General features: G+C 46.5%; 1 protein-coding gene across 1 annotated transcript in view; it reads right to left on the reverse strand.

Annotated features, from left to right (window-relative positions):
• The window catches only part of SCML4 (Scm polycomb group protein like 4), a 65,855-nt gene extending 59,346 nt beyond the window's left edge, over positions 1-6,509 (reverse strand). The window contains exon 1 of the mRNA XM_054630638.2: positions 6,236-6,509. The gene's annotated coding sequence lies outside the window, so the exon portion shown is untranslated. The remainder of the gene's footprint in view (positions 1-6,235) is intronic.
• Positions 6,510-20,161: the final 13,652 nt, after the last annotated feature.

A 20,161-nucleotide genomic window follows, 5' to 3' on the forward strand; every position in this document is an offset into this window, starting at 1 on the left:
CATCAGATACAGTATTACTGAAGTCCTCCTTCAGTTCCCTCTGCATGATTTTTAAGATGCCATGCCAAATGGATGTGTCCTCAAGATATTTCTTCCTAGGGGTAATGAATGAAATAACACTGCTTCACTTCATTCTTTCTGTTGGAGAACAAGGAAAAATTCTCTATCTCTATTGCCCAGTTCAATAGGAAAGTTCCCATGCACATACATGCTCATGGAAATATGCAGATACATATATTAAAATGCCTTATCTACCATTAGACTCCACAGCATCTGCTGGGCTGCAATCCTATTGATGCTGTGGTTTTTTTCATAGGAGTCACCAACAAATCCCTGAAGTGATCCTGGAATCCTTGTGCTGGCTCTGGGCTGGTGTATCTGCCCAAGCCTTAGAGCACAGCATTGAGTGTGTGCAGGCATTTCCCTGCAGAGCCAGAGCCAGGCACAGTGGCAACTCAGCTCAAAACCAAAAATTATAGCAGAGACAAAAGAAAACTTCACAATCTCTCAGGTCCTTTAATATGGAATCCCTATTTTTAATGTTGCCTTTTGGATTTTTCCTTAGCTAAAATCCCAGAGCTCTCTTTTGCCCTGTCTCCTTTCAAGTGCCTGTGTCTCCTTTCAAGATCTCATCTGAGTACCATCTCTGGCCATGGTTGAAGACCTCTCCCAAACCTTTATTTCTGCCTCCAGTCATGTTTCTCTCCCCAGAGTGTCCACAGGTCTCAGTGGCTGCAAAGCACCACTGTGTACTTTGGAAATCACATTGTTTTACACACTAATCCTGTAAACCAGAAAGCAGCTTGTGCCTCCTTGCTGCCTCCCCAGAAGAGTCTCCACAGCTGCTTGCAAGGTGCAGTGCAGATCTCATGGCTCAGGTCTGTCCATTCTGCCCCAAATTCAGGCTGCTCTGGGGGACCAGGGAGCAGCAGGTGCCCAAGAGATGACCTTGGCAAGGGGACCTAAGGTGGTAATAGGACACCCAGCAAACAAGACCAGTGGTGGTCCCTCATTCCCACCTTTCCTTTCTCTTGTCTTGAAAGACTGAGTGTTTGAGTGACACATTCCCTCTGACTGTGAGTTTACAGAGTGCCTAAAACTCACTGGAGCCTCTCAGGATGACAACTACCATAATTCTCAATAAATCTCCCTGTGGTGCACAACAAGGTTTTGGATTAAAAACCTACCTGTCTATGGTGTCCTTCCTGGCAGGCAGGCAGGAAGGAATCATTGGGGGCCAATGCTGCTTACAGGCTTTCAGGCCAACAAAGACTTATCCTGCATTTTGGTGACACGGTAGTTTACATGTGACTCACAGCTCTTTCACTGAAACCTCAGGTGTGTGACACCTGCAGGAAGATGGGCTGAAAAAAGAAAGCATCTGCACCTCCTGCCAAGTAGGACATGATGCATCTTGTGGTGCCTCCCTCACACAGGTGGAAGCATGGAGAGATGGAGGCAAGCATCAAGAGGAGGTATTTACCCAACAGAGAGGCAGGGCAGCATGGGGACTCATCCCTCAGCCAAAGGCAGCATGGGCTCATGTGCTGCTGGTGTCTGAGGAGTGTCACAGAGAAACACAGCTGGCTTTTCAAACCACTGGAGATCACAGGGTGCCTGTCACAAGGATGCCTATCACTGCACATGCTGTGGCATTAACCTCCTGTAGTTGTCCCTGAGAAAGCAAGGCTTGCACAGGTGCCAGCAGAAGTCCAGCAATGGAGCAGCTGCTACTCCCTGGCACTCTGTGCTGAGGAGGGAGCAGTGTACAGAGCCCAACACTGCTTCAGGTGCAGCAGCAGCTCCAGCTACCAAGGAAAGTGTATCTCTACCAGCATGTGTCTGGGGTAGAGCTGAGATGCCTTAGCCAGCTGCCCATCTCCCAAACCACGACCCCGGGGCTGCAGCATGGTGGCAGGAAGGTAGGCAGGGCCTGTGTGCCAGGGCAGGGTTAACAGAGGGGTGACACAGGGCCTCCCCCTCCCTGTGCCAAGTGCAGCCCCCTCCCTGCTGCTCCAGCTGCAGCAGAGCTGTGAGAGCAGCCGGCACCTGTGTGTGGGCAGTGGGGAGCAGACCCTCTGGGAGGAGCAGGGTAACCACAGCACTGTGAGCGATTTGGGGCACAGCTCTGAATGCTCCCGTTCAGTCACACCTGTCACAAACACAGAAAATGCCAGCCAATACTCCTGGGAGCCCCATGTATAAAAATACTTGAAGCAACGAGAGCAACAGCTGGGCCCTGCAAAAGCTTTTGTCACTCTGGCATTTGGAACGCCGAGCGCGCCGGCAGCAGTGCATGCGCCAGGGAAGAGGAGCAGGAAACCAGACACATATTCCTGGCTGCCCTGCCAGGGATGTTGGAAAGGAAACCCCAGCCTTTGTGTCTCACACCCAAAGTGAGCAGGGTAACAAACTCTCACAGGGGGAAAGGGGAAGATAGCATTTATAGCACCATTTCTTCTGTACAATGAGAATCTCCCCTAAAGATGAGGGCAGTATAAACTGCAGGGCTACAGAAAACTGTTCAGTTCAAGAGGAATTATTCATCCTTCAGTGGAATATAATTATGCATCCAGACTCTCTTTGGGCAATCCTTTATTCAAGCCAAATTTACACTATTTCCTAAAGGGAACAGTCAATCTTAATGAATGACTTACAGGTTCATAATCTTTAATAAAACTTTATTAAAAAATTACATCAGAAGTTTAGAGGTTTAATAAATTTTGACTCCACCTTCACTGCACATTGCCTTTTCTTTTGTTAATTTCTTCATTCTCGTCAATAGAAGAACTTGGTGCAAAGATGCTAACTTAGATTATAAATTCTTTTCAATTTTATTTGTCAATAGCAAATTAGCCAGTACCTTTAGTGCACCAATATATCATGATTGTGTTCAGCAGAGCAGCGTGTAATCTCCTGACACACAATTTTGAATCAAGTTTCTTTTCTAATATACAGCAAAATAAAGAGAAAATTTTGCTTCCTTTGTACAGGAAACCAATTCCTCATGCGGCAACTTGTTATGACAGAATTAATGCATGTAATTAATTCTTCCCTCCAAGGTGAGCCTGGAATATTTTTCTTTGCATAAGTAAAGCAATTATTGTTCATTCTCACTGTGGAGAGCCATCACCTGTTAAACACTGTAGCTGCTCTTAATGGTCAGCTGGAGAAGTCAGCTGGGAGTGTTTTATATAAATAAAGCTGACTCCTCCTTTGCACCATTTTAAAGCTGTAGAGGAAGAAGTAGGGTAGGATTTTAGGGTATTGGGGTATATTTTCTCATTGTTACTTTTTTTTTTAAGACACCATGTGGCCATCAATTATAGTTTATGAAAGTGAACTAAAACCCCCTAAAGAAAATAGAGCTTTGCTGACTTCAGTGTTACCAAATATAAACATTTAATTTCTTTCAATTTTCAACAGAAATCATTGCTGGTTTGCTCTCATCAAGTATTTCCTGAAGATCTTCCTTACCCCAAAATGTGCTTTTATCCCTTTTATTTACTTGCCAGGTGTGTGTGGATTCCCAGCCATTTGCAGGAGGAGAGCATGCCTCTGCCTCCAGCTGGAAGTACCCTGGGGGTTTCCAAAATAGTGCTAAGAACATGGGCTAGCCTTAGTGATGTGAGTTCAGTTCACTGCAGGGAGGGAGCCCACTGAGAAGCAGTGATGCAGACTCATGGAATATCCTGAGTTGGAAGGAACCCACAGGATCACTGAAGTCCAACTTCTATGATTCAACTTAAATGAGCTAAATTATCCCATATTTTACTGTTGGGTTTGAGCTGGCTCCCACCAGAGCTGGGTGCTGGGGGATGCTGACAGGCACCAGCATGGCCAGGGATGAGCAGGATGGATGCATCCCCACTGAGGCCAGCCCATGTCCCAGCAGAGAGGCCCTTGCCCAAGTGCCTCCCCGCAGCAGGGCTGGCTGGGGCAGTGGGCAGGAGCCCAGCTGGCAGGGCTTGCCTGTCTCCTGTCACCAGGATGTGAATGGACAAATGTCCCACACCCCACTTCCTCATTCAGCCCACAACCTGACCTCTCTTGCTTTTTTCCTTTTCTTTAGTATTACCCAAATTTGAGGGAGGAAAAGGTGTTGGGGAGACATCTGTGTAAGGTCACATCTCAGGCTACTGAACCTCTGGTACCACAATCAGGTGCTATATCATGTTTCTCTTTAAAAAAAATTAAAAATTATGTTTAACAAACAAAACCCCAAATCTTTGTGTCATGCATGGAACTAAGTGAATGGCTGAGGGAAAGCATTCTGTTGCAATTTCTTCTTTCTAGGTCCCATAGCCACCATCAAGCACCTGTGCAGTCATGTCTCAACCCTGCAGGTGAGAAACCTCAGGGCAAGTCACTGAATGCCCAAGAAAGAAAATTGCCACTTTCTACCCACCCTTTCCCACAAAACACAGGGAAGTATTTGACTTAAACATTTCCAAGAGACAGAATAACAGAAACATCAGAATTATTCCACTCACCAACAAAGCGTTTCTCAAGGTATACCTTCTGCAGTGTTCTGATTTAATTCATCACATGTATTTTTTCCTCTTGGTAGATTTTTTTCCCAGTCCCTCTTTCACATTCAGTCACTGAAAAACTCATGCCCCTAGCAGTCTTTCTAATCTAAAGAGCAGGTGCAGCAGCTAACTAACTTTTATGATGGGGCAGAGGGGCTCTGCCTGACTGGGAAAATCAGTGTGACATCTGAATTAAAATACAAAGTCACCTGCAGCCAGAGAGAACTGGGAGGCACCTCATCTAAATAAAATTACAAAACCTGAACTTCCATATCTCCAAGCCATGTCCTTAGCTGGTGTCAGATGAGGCTGGAGCCAGGGAAGTTATGCTGATTTACACCAGTGGCACCAGGGACTAGCAGCATGATGGGGTGGAGAGTGCTGTAAGTACTCCTGTAGCACAAAGACACTCTTCAGATTCAAACCCTGCTCCCACAAAAAACACCATCCCTTTCTTTGCTTTACTTCTCCCATTGTGCCTTTATTCAATTTGAAAAGCCCTTGGTCTGTCCTTGAGAAAAACATCTTCAGAAGCCTCTTTGAAATAAACCCAGGATTAAAGAGCAATCCCCCTCCAAGCAGAGCATTCAAGCAACTTTCCCTCCGCAGCTCACCGGGTTAACTTTATTCCTGCCACAAGCCCCACACGCACCAAACCCCAAAGCAACTTCTTTCTGCCACAGCACTGCTGTCAGCCGAGCCCCAGGCAAAGCAAGCAGCCCCCACAGCCCTCCAGCAGCGATGGAAAGGTGGAATTACTCACTGAACCACCCCACAGCCCTCCAGCAGCGATGGAAAGGTGGAATTACTCACTGAACCACCCCACAGCCCTCCAGCAGCAAGGGAAAGGTGGAATTACTCACTGAACCACCCCACAGCCCTCCAGCAGCAAGGGAAAGGTGGAAGTACTCACTGAACCACGCCGGGCTTCACCCTCAGTCAGCGAGCAGTGGCTGCAGGGCTGGGGAGGGAGCAGCAGGGCTGGCCAGGTGCCCGCAGGCATCGCATGCCCCTGCTCTGTCCTCCCCCAAAGTTAGCTTTAAAACACCTGGACAGGCAGACACGAGCAACTCCGCTCAAGTGTGCTCCTCAGTGCCTCTCAGAAGCTAGAAGCCTGTTGGTCTCGAAGGAAAAACCCAGCCTGCAAACAGAATTGCTCCCTCCAGGTTTCAGTTAGACGTAAAAATTCAACTTAACAGCTGGCTTGAAGATATGAGGAGATTATAATTAAACTCATTGCTCTATGAACTATACCAAAACCCCAGAACACCTGACATCTTTGCTGTCTGCTACATATATTGCAATATAAGTTGCTTTTAAAATGGAAGAGACATTTACCTTGGCAGCAAAAAAAGAAAGACCACTTAGATTCAGGTTTGGAAAAGCCCAAAGCCACACTGCATGCAGAGTGCCCTGTAGCCAGAAGTCTCCACTAACTCACACACACCCCCACGCAGACACAGACACTGCACACGCTGGCAGCACGGGCTGATCTCTGCCTCTCTCCCAGCAGGAACTGCTCCCAGGGCTCTGGAAGGATGTGCTTTGGGGAAGAGAGTCTGCAGCTGAGGAGCTGCAAAGTTCACACATACACACAAACAGAACAAGAACTGCTCTGACAAGGCTCAGCGACAAACACCAGGCGAACAAGAAGAGGAAGAAGAGGAAGAGGAAGAAGAAGAAGAAGCATGCTTTCCCCTTACCTATTTCTTAGGCTAAGACACTGAGCAGAGTCTTTAGAGAGCCTGGGCATTGGGACCCAAAGGACAGAGGACTTTCAGCACAGTCACAAGGACCCAGCAAAAGCCATCTTCTCCCTGTCTTTTAGCACAGTGTAAGTCTCCAGCAGCTCAGCTCTCCAGCTGCAAACATCTCATTAGACTAATGCATTCAGCACAGGCAGAAAACTCAATTTACCATAGCTACAGCAATGAATTTCCATTACGATGACAGCTTCAACCACATCATGTCCGGATAAGCAGCCAACCACTGCCTTTTAAAGAACACACGCATTTCACACGCAGAAAACGAGGCCTGCGTGGCGGGTTTCCTTTCCCTCTGCCACCAGATTGAGAAGGAAAATTGTCATTTCTTTTTATTTTTGGAAACTCTGCAACCTGAAAGGTAGAGACACTTGGACTCTTCCTGCCCCCTCTCCCCCTCCTCAGAACAGCCCTGTCTTTTGCAGTACGGTGCGCTGGGCTGCAGTGAGAAGAAGGGGTGTTTGCAACATTTCTGGTCTCACTACCCCTCCTCTGTTGCCATGGAAACCGGAGTGTAGCATCAGCCCTTTGTCCCACTCCTGCAGCAGCCTGGCCCGATGCTGAGCTTACGTGATGTGCCACGGATGGGAAGGAAGGAGCAGCCACTTCGGTTTTGATAATTTCCATGGAAATTGGGGGAATGGTGCCTGGTATCTTTCTGCCAGAGGCACTGAGGGTGTGTGCACAGTGTTGCTCACACACACATGCACCTGTACACAAACTCACAAAGTCGGCTCTGTGGAGAATCTTACAGGTATGGCCAGGCAAAGATATCCATAATATACAGAAATTGTATAACTAGGTATGGCTGCCATGCCGTGCTGCTTGGGCAGAATGCAGGACTGGATTTGCATTGTATTGCCAGCCACTCATCACAGAAAGTACCAATTCCTCCCTTGTTTAGCAGCCCTTACCACCAAAAAAAGAAACAAAACAAAACAAACAAACAAACAAACAAAAAAAAAAACCAAAAACCTAAACAAAAAACCATGTGACAATAAAATTCTGTAGTACACATGAAAAATAACAGTTGTAATAATCCTGCCATGCTCCATTGACTGTGCCAGATCAAATTATCCCAGCAAAGGGGTTTGTCACAGTTGTTTGTGAGTGCTGCACAGCTCCCCACTGCCCACTTCACACGCTTACATATATTGTTACTCAGTATTCGTAGCAAGCCAAACGTGCTTCTCACCTCTCTCTCTTTCCAGTCCCATGGATGCCTCACCAGACAGGCTTGGCCATTGTTTCTATTGGTTTTGTGGTTCCTGCACACTGGTTTTGTGATAGCTGGGCTGTCTGGTGTTTAGGGGAGTTACTTCTGACTTGCCACCACAAGAGATGAGATAAACATTAAGCCTGTTTTATTTACCAAGGAAGAAGGGGAAAAGCAGAAAGCAGAGATTCTGGGCTCTCTGCTTTCTCTTATTTGTACCAATAAGAGCCAGGGCTTTGCTGGTCTGCTTCCCTGCCAGTGGGGAGAAGGGCCAGCACCTACTGTGAGCAAGGTGAGATGCTCAAGCTCGTTCTCACAGTCCCTTGCAAGCACAAGGTCAGGAGGATGGCCATGGTATTCTTTGTTTCCTAGAGTTATGGTTAGAGAAAAACTCTCTGCATTTAAAGAAAAAAAATGAGGTTTGGTTAATCCAGGAGAATTAAGGTGGCATTAAGTTGTTTTTTGGGGTTTTTTTGCTTGCATTCCTACAAGCTTGACAGATACTGTAGGTGTGAAAAATATCTTATCAGCAGAGAATTGGAACAACTGTTTTCTGTCTTCTGTAAGTGGTGTACGAAACCCGTGGTGCTCACAAACACGCTAATAACAAAGCATACAAATGCTCTTCATCCCAGCCTTCATCCTGGCAAAGACCTGTAATCCCTCATTTCCCCTCTTCTGTTTTCTTTTTTTTTCTTTTTTTTTTTTTTTAGACAAAATCAGGGTCAGTGGGCCAGCACTCATTAATTCCCTTACCAGAGTAAAAATGGAGGGAACTGAACCACCACACAAATTCCTGTTTTAAGTTCCCTAATGGGATAAATGGGGGAAAGTACTAGTAATTATGAAAAATTGTGACACAATCCTTTAGAAATCCTTCTTTTTCTTGTAAGCCATTTAAAATTTTAAGCATGAGTCTTAGCCATCCCTGTCATTTCCCATTGCCTCTGCAGATCCACTGCTGCTGTGGCTTGTCACACCCGGTGCTGTTGTTTGTGTCACACCACGTTACCAATGTCATCTAGCACGGGCAGGCTGGCACAACCTCACAGCATGGAGGCATCAGCTGTGGCCTCTCACAGAAAATACCATATCAATACAATGCAATGCAAGAGCAAAATGCTGGGGAGGTGGTTGGGAATTTTGCTTTCTCATCACTGCTGCTATTAATGCTGTGTATAATTTTGCAGCCAAAAACCAAACCAGACCTCAAACCAGCCAATTCCCCACTGCTTTGGGAGCAAATGTTGCACAGTGAAGGATTGCAGAGTTCATTGGAATATGCTGTTTGCAGGGCTTGTTTGACAGCCTTGAATTTGAAGTTTAATTTAAAGAGTTGAATTTTAGTTTAAAACACACAGCTGGTCTGGAGAGCAGCTTAAATCACCGCTAAAAGCAAGGGTGGATGAGATAGTGTTGGGGGGATGGTTTGAAGTGTTTACATCTGCTGTGGAGTCAGATGCAAGGCTCATTCCCTGATCTCAGGCTCCCCAAGAGGGGTAGAGAGGGATGAGCCAGAGATGGAGCTGAGGGGAGAGCTGTGCCCTGGGTGTGCAGGGGAGCTGCCTGCCTGTGTTCCTGTGGCATGTTCACACAAATGTCACAGCCATGGCCACCCACTGGTGCCTTCAACCCAAAGCTGGCCCTTCCACAGAGAGCAGGCTCACACCACCCTCCCACGTGCAGAGGGACACGCCTGACTGTGGGGTGAGGGAAGGGTGGCTGGAGGACATAGGGGAGCTTTAAATTGCTGCCCAAGTTAATCTGCCTACCCAACACCAGAAATGTGATTGGGCAGCGAAATCACTGGCCCCTTTTCCAAATGAAAGTGAAAAAGGTGATAAAGTGGTGGTGGGGAAAGAAAGGTTGTGCTTGCATGAGGCACTGCTTGTCACCCAGCCTCAAAACCATTGAAACACTTTCTTCTGTAGGCATAAGGTTTTAGATGAAGATGGCACTGCAGGGAAATATTAAGGGTCTCTGCACACAGAAGCAGTCAGTAGCAGAGCAAGGAGCACAGCTGAAGCCTCCTGCCTCCTGTTACTGCTTCCCCAACTATTTGAGCCACAGGTCACCATCAATCTCCAAAATTACTATTTTTAAAGCAAATCCTATCCACACTCTTTTCACCAGTGTCCTGATATTTGTATTTCACCTATTTTGTACTGATTATATTTCAACCCTTCCTTCCACTGCTTGTCTTCACAGCCTTCTCTGAGGAGGAACAGATCCCTGACATGGAAGTGAAGCTTTTGGGGCAGGTGAGGGACAAAGGACCAGGGTTTTAATGACCAGGCAGGAGGCAGGCCAACATCCAGGGTTTGGACTCAATGAAGCACTCAATGGGGAAAAGCCCCTTATCCCCAGGGCAATCCCTGCCACTCCCTACAGATACCTTGAAACAGCCTCAAAGAGGCACAAAGAGCTACCAGCCCTAGCCCAAATCACTTCAGATGGAAGAAAAACCTGGCCAGGGACAAACCTGGCCAGGGTCTGGGCTCTGCCAGGGAGGGATGAGTACCACAGAGGGTTGTCACCCGCTCAGGACCATGCTGGATCCTGCCCTGATCCACTGCCCCTTCCCAGCCTGTGGATCCCTGGCACAGCCAGCCCATAGCCCTGTGCTGGGCACGATGGCACACATTGCTCTTCATCCTCCACCAGCATTAATGAACTCACACAGATTGTCATTTTATTTCTAGCATTACCCCATAATTTAAATAATTTAATCCTTGAAACAATTACATTCAATTACCTTCATACTTCCATGAAATCAGAAAGCATTCAGAGTAAGTGAGAGAGGAAATTAAATATCCCAAAACAACATAAACGTGTGCAGGCCAGCCTGCTGTTCGGGCAGATGATGGGGCTGGGGTGGGGCTTGGAGCATGTCTGCACCTGGCTGCAGGGGTGGCATTCACCCTGTCAGTCACTGCAGCACACAGGATACCAGCAGGTCTTTTGGGGCAGCTGCCTGCCCAGGTGATGCCCTGCATGTGATTTTTTTCCCTGCATCTTTATTAGGCATTTCAGTTTAACAAGATTTTACCCTATAAATCTTTCCGGATGATGAATCAATCCCGTGACACCCGCCCCGACCCTCTTCAACCCTGCCACGCTCGCACAGACACCGTTGGTTAAGTTATGATGGAGTCCGGTTTAAGGGAATGAATTTAAACAATTACCTTAATTACAAGAGCAGTATCATCTTTCAAGAAAGAGGGTCTCCAGGGAGGACAGCTGCTGAGAAGTCATTTAGATGCATGAACCTTTGAAAACAGCGGTGAGAAGAGCTGCGACTCCTGCCCCGGCTGCAATCCCTCCCTGCTTCTACCCCAGCTCCTTCCAGCTTGCCCAGCAAAGCTGGGATGGCAGAGCTGGGGCAGTCAAAAAAGCCCCCACAGCAGCCGATAGTCGCGCCCTGCCCAGCCCAGTCCTGGAGGTCACCTTTTGTGCAGGCTCGATCCTAAGTGGGAGTAAAGGCTCAGAGACTCAGCTGTGCTCCGGCAGCCAGCTCGGGAGGATGAGCTGAGCATTAAGCACATGCCAGAGGCAAAGAGAAACCCCAGATTCAAGCCTGAAAGCAGCCGAGCTGAGCAGGAAAGAGGAGTGCCATCGTGCTCAGACGCCCAGCCAGCCCAGCCCGTGCCCACTGCCCACCCCACAGCCCCCCTTTGCCCCAGGACGGGCTCCAGGCTCCTCCAGCCCTGGAGCAGCAGCCCCTGCAAGGTCACCCAGCTGCCTCCCCACCCCAGCCCACTGCTCGCTTGAGGACATGATTATTTCCCAAATCACTAAACATCAGGAGCAGCTTTGTAATTTGCTTGGTTCTTTATTACATTTATTGATTTTAAAATATTTTAACGGCTCGTTTATTGCTGTGGTAAAGAGCTCAGAAAGGCAATAAAGTCACACAGCATCCTTAGTGATAAAAGAAACAATCCCTCGAGCTGCCAAGATCGTGCCTTCTCCTTCCCTTCTGAGCTTCTTTCAAGCAAAAAAAAACCTGAGAGGAACTGCAACCAAAAGGGCAAATCCCATGCACCCAGAGTGGGTAGGTAGAATAAAGTGAAATAAGCTGTAGCCAAAACAGCAACCTCCTGCAACTTCAAAGCAACCTGCTGCAGATAAAAAGCAAAGAAACCTTATTCATCCCCAAGTTCAAGGTGCTTGACACACGTGGTCATCCATTGAATGTTTGTTTATACAACTCAGGGCACTCCCCATGGACCATCTCACTCTGGCCACTGTCGGCAGCGATGCAAAAACAGAGGTGAGCCTCCAGGTTCAGAGCAAGCAGCTCCCATCGATGCTTGCTAGGCTGTAAAACACTAACTTGCTTACCTGCAAATATTTAGGAGCCCTGCTCTCCCCTCCAACCTTGGGCCCACTTCCCCGCTTGTACATGTCACCCTGGGGGATTTGGTGGCATCAGCACCTGGACACAGCTCCCCTGTGCTGTGGCAAGCTAGCAAACCCCCCTGTGGAGGGCCAGAAGGGGCAGAGGAATGGCCCCTCATGGACCCATCTTTGAGCATCTCTCTCAAATAATTTTTCTCACTTTCTGCAGTAGAGATAACTGGGTCTGAGCAGTAATTAAAAAAAATCCTCCAGGTGAGGGGCTTTGTTCCTTGGATTACTCTTCTGTTTCTGCAGTCATTTCCATCCCAGAGGCTCCCCAGGCACGTAACCAATTAAACACCTACAGCCTGGCAGCTGCCAGCAGCTCCCTGCTCTGCAGCAAGAGGCCTGGCCAGCAGGGACATTCCTGTGTGAAGCACCCTGGATTTCTTGGATCAGCCTCATTTCTGCAGCAGGGCAGCACAGATGCCTGTGCTCTGCTTCCCTGTGGGCCTGGCCCTGCCTCACAGAGGCAAAGCCCGAGATGTTGGGATGCCCCTGCTGCATGGATGTGAATAGAAGAGAAGAAATGGCAAGCTGTTCTTCAGAGGAGGAGGCGGGGGGACAGGGGTGTTGTCCCTCCCCAGCAGCTGCCACAGTGCATGCCATGCCCTTGTGTGAGCTCTGTCCCCTCAGGTTAGGGCAAGATCACATCCTCTCCAGCCTCCACCCTTCCTTTAGTCATGGAAAACTGGTCTGGCAGTAGGAAAGCAGATGTCATTCCCACCCCCCCTAAAAAAGGACACTTCTGAGAGCAAGTTAGCACGGATATTCTGAAAGAAATCATGTCAAAGATGTTAATGGACAATGCATGTCACACCTGAGGGGATTGAAGGCCAAGAAACCCATTCCCAGCCAGGGATTCAGTCCCAGAAGTCTGTCATTTAGCAGTCATTAAGACTCCTGCAAGGAGGAATCTGTGCTTCCACCAGAATCCTGCACAGCAGCCACTGCCCAGCCATGTCACAGGGAAAGCTGTTGTTCCCCAGACTAAACACTTGCTCACACACCAGAGAGACAGGAAAGACAAGGTGTGATGGTGCCATCTCCTGCCTCCTGCCAGAGGAGCACTGCATCTCATTAGCAGGATGGGCTCAGCTGCCACCTTCAAGCAAAGCTCATCAGAGAGAAAGACATTAATAGCAATTTCATACAACAAAATTTTCTCAAATGTCCAAGTCCAGTTGGTTTTATTTTCCTCCACAGCAAAAAGAGCAGTAAAGATATATGTCTCTATATAAGCTATGTTTGCATACTCCTTTTCCTAATTCAATAAAAAAATAAAATCAGTTGCAATCCAAATTCACTGTAATTATCTCTGTTTTTCTCTTGGCAAGTGCTATTTTTAGTCAATACACATGCATAGCCATACTATAGCATAGCTATTTTTTAAATTACATATGCCAGCATAGTTTATAGATTTTAATTTGCCAGGGAGTTGGATAGCCATCAGCAGTCAGGAGCTGTGTGTTGTTTGCATACAAACTCAGTCGAGAAACTTCCCCACACAGCATCTGCTTGTAAAACCGAGGAGGGGCAAACCCTCCCCGGGAGCCAAACCTCGGGACAGTTTCGAGCCTCTTGAACCAAGGGCTCAAATTTCACGGCTCTTGGGGGAGGGAAGAGGAGCCTGGCTGGAAGAGGGTACATCAGGGATGAGCATGGATCTAGGAACAGAAATGCAGTGCTACACTTGCCTGACTGATGGGCACAAGGGACAGGGCAGAGCACAATCTCTAAAATATTATTGTTAGCTTTACAATCCATGTGCTAATTAGATTTATTAAAAGGTTTCATTACCAGTGATAGTTCTGTTATTGAACTGAATGAAAATTATAAACAATTTTGGCACAAACCACCACAACAAAGGCCATTTTCTGCCCAGGGTACACTTGCTTGTCCCCAGGAGAGAATATAGAGATCCCTCCCTCTGCATAAACACACAGGAGGTCAGTGGTGGTGGGGAGAGGCACAGGGTGCCCCAGCACAAGGGCTGTGATACCTGTGGGTAGAGCCAGGCAGCAGGGCTGTCCTGAAATGCAGCTGTGCCCAGGCAGCTGTGGTGCCTCCCTAAGGAAAACAGCACCATCTCTTAGCCATACACTAACTTCCTTTAACAAAAAGTAATACTAGCAGAGATCAGAAATAAACCAAAATTTCAGCACTCAGCTTCAGAGGATAATCTATATCTGGACTTTATTTTACTGGGTGGTGGGGAAGTACTTTAGTGTAGTTTAGCCCTAAATCACCCCAAAGTCACATGAAATTCAGAATCCCAGGCCAGACTGTGTTGTCTTCCATCAACACATTCCTCTGCAGAGACCTGTGGGATCCTGCCACAGGTGGGCAGACAGCTGAACTAGCAAAGTGATCTGAGCTCCTCAAGTGACCTCTGCTGTATGCTAGAGAAGGCTTCTTCTTTTTTTCAGATGTGGAATAGCTGCCAACAGAAAAAAAGGGAGAAAAACCCACCCAGAACCAAAACATACAGTGGTATTCTGAGCTGGCTGATTAATTGCTTGCATGCTAAACTTCAGGAATCATATTGTGGTTATAAAACTAATCTAATTTTAGTCGTGATATTGTTCAAACAAAAAGCTTGATTTTAGGGTTTTCCTCCTATTTTCCCTCTGCTATTTTGACACGTACTTCATTTTTGAGGCTGGCATGATGTGCATACCAAAAAGCCTTGCCTGTGTCTAACAAGCTGAACTATTTTATTATTGCCTAGCCTGCAACCCCGCATCTACAGAGACCTGGCTTACAAAGGCTGGTGTCAGCTTCCACATCAGTGCCGTGGTAATGTTTAACACTGAGCACTAACATAAAGATTCAAAGCAGTGTGGTGATTAATTGCTGTCACTCCTGCCAGTCTCCCAGGCTCACATTTGACCAAGAGGTCCATGCTTCCCTTTTAAGACACAGTGGGGTTTGAAGAATATTGCTCTATTTTTTTGTTTTAATGGGCTTTTAGCAGTGAGCACGGAAGATGCTGTGCTGGGCAGGCTGTCTGGGGGTGTGTGGCCAGCTGGGGCTCACCCACTGCTCCTGCTGGGCACTGACACCCCAGTGACATCCCACAGGCACCACTCAAGGCTGCAGATTTGGAAGAAGAGGTTAGAGGCACACTGTGAAGGGATAATGTCAGCACTGATGCTGCAAGGAGGCAATGGACTGCACGGACTAAGCTGCTTTCACCCCAATTATTTCTCTTTTAAGCCTTCTGCTTCTCCGAGCTCCTAAGAAAGGTGATCCCCCTGACCCTGCCAGCCATCCCTCTCTCTCCTGGTCTCATTGCTCCCACAGTGCTCAATGCAGCACCCTGCCTGTTGCTGTGTGCCTGGCAGAGCCAGCTCCAGTGCCACTGCAAGGGGCACAACATCACTGCACCAGCACCCAGCACTGCCCATCCAACACCCCCTTTCTCAGAGACAATCCTTCACGTGGTGGGGGACACCATCCTGACTTTCATGGCTACCAGGCAAGAACAACAGAGGGGAGAAGAGGTTCTCCACTCATCTATAAGAGCCTGGTCCCTCCTGTGGCTGGTTCTCAGGATGGGGATGGGCTGGGGGACAAGCAGGTGACACAGGCTACTTGCCCCAGCTGCCCTGCCTGATCACCTCCAAGTCTCACAAGCTTGCTGAGAGGTGGGAGAGGAGAATGAAGAGCCCCTGTATAGTCATCTCAGTATTTCATAAAAACCAGTAACTTTTAGTATACATACTATAATTAAATATTAATTTGAATGCAAAATATAATGGGGCAGCTTTGCATGTTTTGAATGAATTCCTCAGTCCTGATTGAATGAAGGGGTAAAAAAAATAAAAAAAGAGATCAAATACACCTAACAAATCTGTATCAGGAGGGAATCATAAAAAGATACAACCAAGATAAAACCTTATGTGGGGAAGTTAACTGTGAAGAGTAAATCCTCATAACTTCAGGAAGAAGTACCTGTATGAGCAGCCCCTTCTGCCCCAGGATGTTATAGAGAGTGAATGATGTAAAAATTGCCTTGTGAGCAGCAGAGGCTGACACCCACTGTCCTGTATGTGAGGCCAAGAGAGCAACAGGCTCTCAGGAATCTGAATTGATCCAGAGGGACCTGCACAGCTGGCTCCAAATGAAGCAAAAGTTGTCTCATTTCAAGGGACCAAACTAATTGTCATCTGGGCCTCCAAATCTCACCACCCTGTCATGGTCTGTCTCTGTTTTACAGCCATTATAACCTAATCTCAGCCAGTGTGATTTACACATAGTAATTAATGGAGCTTCAGTGGTGAGGAAATTGGTCATTCAATTTGAGTTTAATTTACTGCATGTGCATACATTAGGAAGCACAAATTCCATAGCTGTGATCTGGGCACGGAGAAAGGGTTGTGTGCTGGGAAAGAAAAAATAAAACACCCAGTAAACAATTCACCACTGGCCTGTCACACCTCCTGCTCTGCAAGTCTCTTCTCAATGGGAGCATAACACACAAATAAACCTGGACATCTCAGTTTGGATGCTTGGATGTGGAAGGCAAAGTCTCACTGCCACTGCTATCACATTTCCCAGCTACAGGAAGCATCACCCTGGCATATTGGGGAGTATGGCCTCATTCTGATCCCTGCTCATGTGTGGGTGTTTTTCCATCAGAGAGGACAGAGCGAGTTGATGGAGTTCAGGGTGTAAGGCCTACAAGAGATGCTGTGTCTGTGGCATACACATGAACAACTCCAGTGAAGGAGAACCATGCCTAAAAACCAGGACAGACTTTCACAGCAAAGGCAGCATTGCATTTTCAGCTACCTTAAGTTAAAGGTGGCCTCATACCAGCCCAGGCTTTGGAGCACCTACTAACCACAGCCCAGCAAAGCCAAAAGCAGTGCCTGGCTGATCCTCACTGGCCCACGAGGGACCAGGAGTGCCCCAGAGGGACTGGGGCTCTTCCAGCTCAGGGACTACCCTGCAGAAGGTACCTGAAATATGTCCAGCTTTTCCAGGGTCTCTCCCCAGAATGCTTCCATGCCATGAAGCATCTATCTATATTGCTTGCATAAAAAGGAAGTAAAGGTGGATGAATTAAAAACAGTTTTACTGTTTTTAATTTTTATTTAATTTTAATTACTGTTTACTTTACTTTAAAGTAAAGGTGGATGAATTAAAAACAGTTGCTCAAGGTGGTCCATGCAGCTTCCTTTGTGCTGTTAAATTCCACCCATACAATGTAAAGGTAATGTCTTCCCTGTTTAATGATTAGAGCATGTATATGGAAGGCTTACACACAGTGAAAGGCTGAAAATTATTCAGTGCTTCCTGATTCAACACACATTAGAAATCAAATTCTAGGTAGAGTGTATGCAATTTGGCTTTAAAATATTATTGTTAGCTTTACAATCCATCGTGCAAATTAGATTTATTAATAGGTTTCATTACCAGTGATAGTTCTGTTATTGAACTGAATGAAAAAATATAAACAATTTTGGCACAAGATTATTTCTACCAACTCAATAATGTCTGCTGGCTCAAAACTGCATCTTAAAACAAAAGTTCATCCCATGAAAGAAATTAGGTGCAACCATGAATATCAATAGATGTATTGTGAACAAATTTGATATCTCAGCTAGAGTTCAAAAGTGAACACGAGCCACCCAGTTCCCTCTTCTCTGCATTCCAAACAAGCTCCTGCTTTTATCCAGCACCTGGGTGCTCTGCCAAGCCCTCAACAAACCCTAAGAAAAGAGGTTTTAAAGATGCCGCTGCTAGGGGCATTTTTACATGTTTCCCTGCACATTATTTAAAACTTGAGCAATCACAGCGTGCTGTGGGTGCCCACAAGGCACCCCAGGTACCCCATAAATCAGCTCCTCAAGGGAGGGGCCCCCCCATGGTGGAACCACCTCAGGTATCTCCCTTTGCAGGGCTTAAAACACAGCTGAAGTGCAGATACCTTCACAACGATCATCCTCTGCACACACTTTCCCAAAAACTAACACAAAGCAATGTTTAAAGCTCAAAATGGACTCATTAACACCCAAATTACCACTAAGAAAGGAAGCTCTGCCTTCCTCGTGTTTTTATTTTAAAATAAACTCAATAATACACTAATCCCAATATTAAAATGGGTCACCTTCAGCAGGTTTTAAATGCTCGGCAAGGGGGTTGGGGGAAAACGAATCACAGAAAAACATATAGAAATCAGTAGTTTCTTGAAAAGAAAAAAAATAGATCCGAGCAACTTCCACCTAAGCCCTCTTCCCCTCCAGAAAGGGGGAGCACAAAACTAAACCTACAGCTCAAATACAATAGGTACCCACCGGAAAAATCCTAGGATTTCCTGAAGAAATCCATGCCCCTGCCTCCCCCTGCTGAGCGCAGCCGGGAACTGCGCCCGCTCCTTGAGAAAAGCGCCTTCCCCTCCACTCGCGGCTCTCCATGGTTCTCCCACTCACGGGCACTTGCCAGTCACTAAACAACTTGATTTGATATTAATCGAGCATTGTCAGCGCTTGGTGGGAGGGGGAGGCAGTGTTTAAATCACATTACACAAAACACCCAAGAGAAAACATCACTTTTATGACTTCTTTTAGCTACACTTACCTACTTCAACAAGCAGCATTTAGCAACCTAAATCCAACTCATGATGGTGCCCCCCTGCACTAACTGCAGTCACAGCAGCCTGCACACATCCTTGAGATGGAGCAGGAGGAGCAGGGCCAGTTGTACTGCATCACTCTCCTGCCTGTGTCACAGACATATTTTCTGAAAAGTCCTTTTGCCAGGATCTTTTCTCCTGAGAAGCTGAGAACTTCAGTTTCTCCATGTTTTGCTGCTTTGGAATGTGATTTGGAGAGTTGTTTACCCAGCATGTGAAATTGTTTTTACCTGTTGACCAATGACAGCCACCTGTGTCAAGGCTGTGAGCAGTCATAAGATTTTATTGATTCCATCCTTTTCTTTGCTAGCCTTCTGATGTCTCCTTTCTCTTTTTTTAGTATAGTTTTAATATATCATCTTCTTTCAATATACAATAAAATAATAAATCAGCCTTCTGAAACATGGAGTCCAGATTCTCCTCTCTTCCCTCGTCCTGGGACCCCTGTGAACACCACCACACTGCCTGTCTCAGCCAAGTCCCATTTTTAGCCCTTGAAGTGCCACAAGCCCTGAAGGTATTTGCAGCATCTCTGGCTGGGAGGACAGTCAGGCTCTGCAGTTGCCTCCTCTGGCCTAGAACAAGGGGCTACACAAAAAACAACATGACAGCAAAAGGACAGAAACAAATCTGTTCATGCTAAAAAACCAGTAGCTGCTTCCCAGCTACGCTTGAGTCACCATTGCCCAAGGAGCACAGAGGAAAGCAGATTTTATTTCCTGAACTTTTTTTTTTTTTTTGTTCTTCAGTTACTAGCCCAGAGTTTCAGAACACTTAAGTAGAAAATTGGCTAGATTGATTCCTAAACCCTATCAAAAAGGGAGGTATATACAACAGTGAATGCAAAATGCTGCTTGTTCCTGTACCTGGTAACTGTTATGCAGGAGGGAGCTGATCAATGTTTGAACGACAATTTATATTGTTAATAAAAAATAGTTATTACTGGACACAGCACACAACAGAAGACCAACAACTCAATAATGTTGGGCAGCTGCAGTTGGGTGGTTTTGATTGTGTGAAGCTCTTCAATACCTCCTTGGTCTCCTTCTGTCTCTTTCTTGGGAGATGTGGTAAAACCATGCACAACTACATAGCTGGTATTTCCATGAGAAAAAGCATTAGCATGCCTTTCTCACATTATCAAGATTTCCAATACCACCACAATTTTTCTCCTTACATTTTTTACTAAGTTACCTTGACTATACAAGAGACACACATTTGAAGTATTAGATTTAGCCTTTATTGGCTCAACAGAATTATCCCCAGTTGGTAAACTTCAAGGGTTATCCCAGCCGTCACTTTCAATCTTCAAGAAGAAACCAGTTCAGTATTCAGACCACAGACATGATTCTTTTTTTCTTTCTTTTTAAAATCATTTCAATGCATTCACATCTATATACCCTGACTGTTAATAACAAAATTTAGGGATCAGTGTTCAGAGTGCAGCCCAACCCATCCAGAATGCTCTTATTATCAACTCTACCTCCTGACTCACCCCTCTCCTACCTTTACCAACTGCAGACTTTCACTAGGAGTTGTTCAGTCATCTTAGTACTCATCTGGCCTACTTGCTTGAGGAAGAGTCATTAGACTCTTCCCTATCTTT

This window comes from Agelaius phoeniceus, chromosome 3 (genome assembly GCF_051311805.1).
Source record: "Agelaius phoeniceus isolate bAgePho1 chromosome 3, bAgePho1.hap1, whole genome shotgun sequence".
In the NCBI taxonomy this organism is placed as follows: domain Eukaryota; kingdom Metazoa; phylum Chordata; class Aves; order Passeriformes; family Icteridae; genus Agelaius; species Agelaius phoeniceus.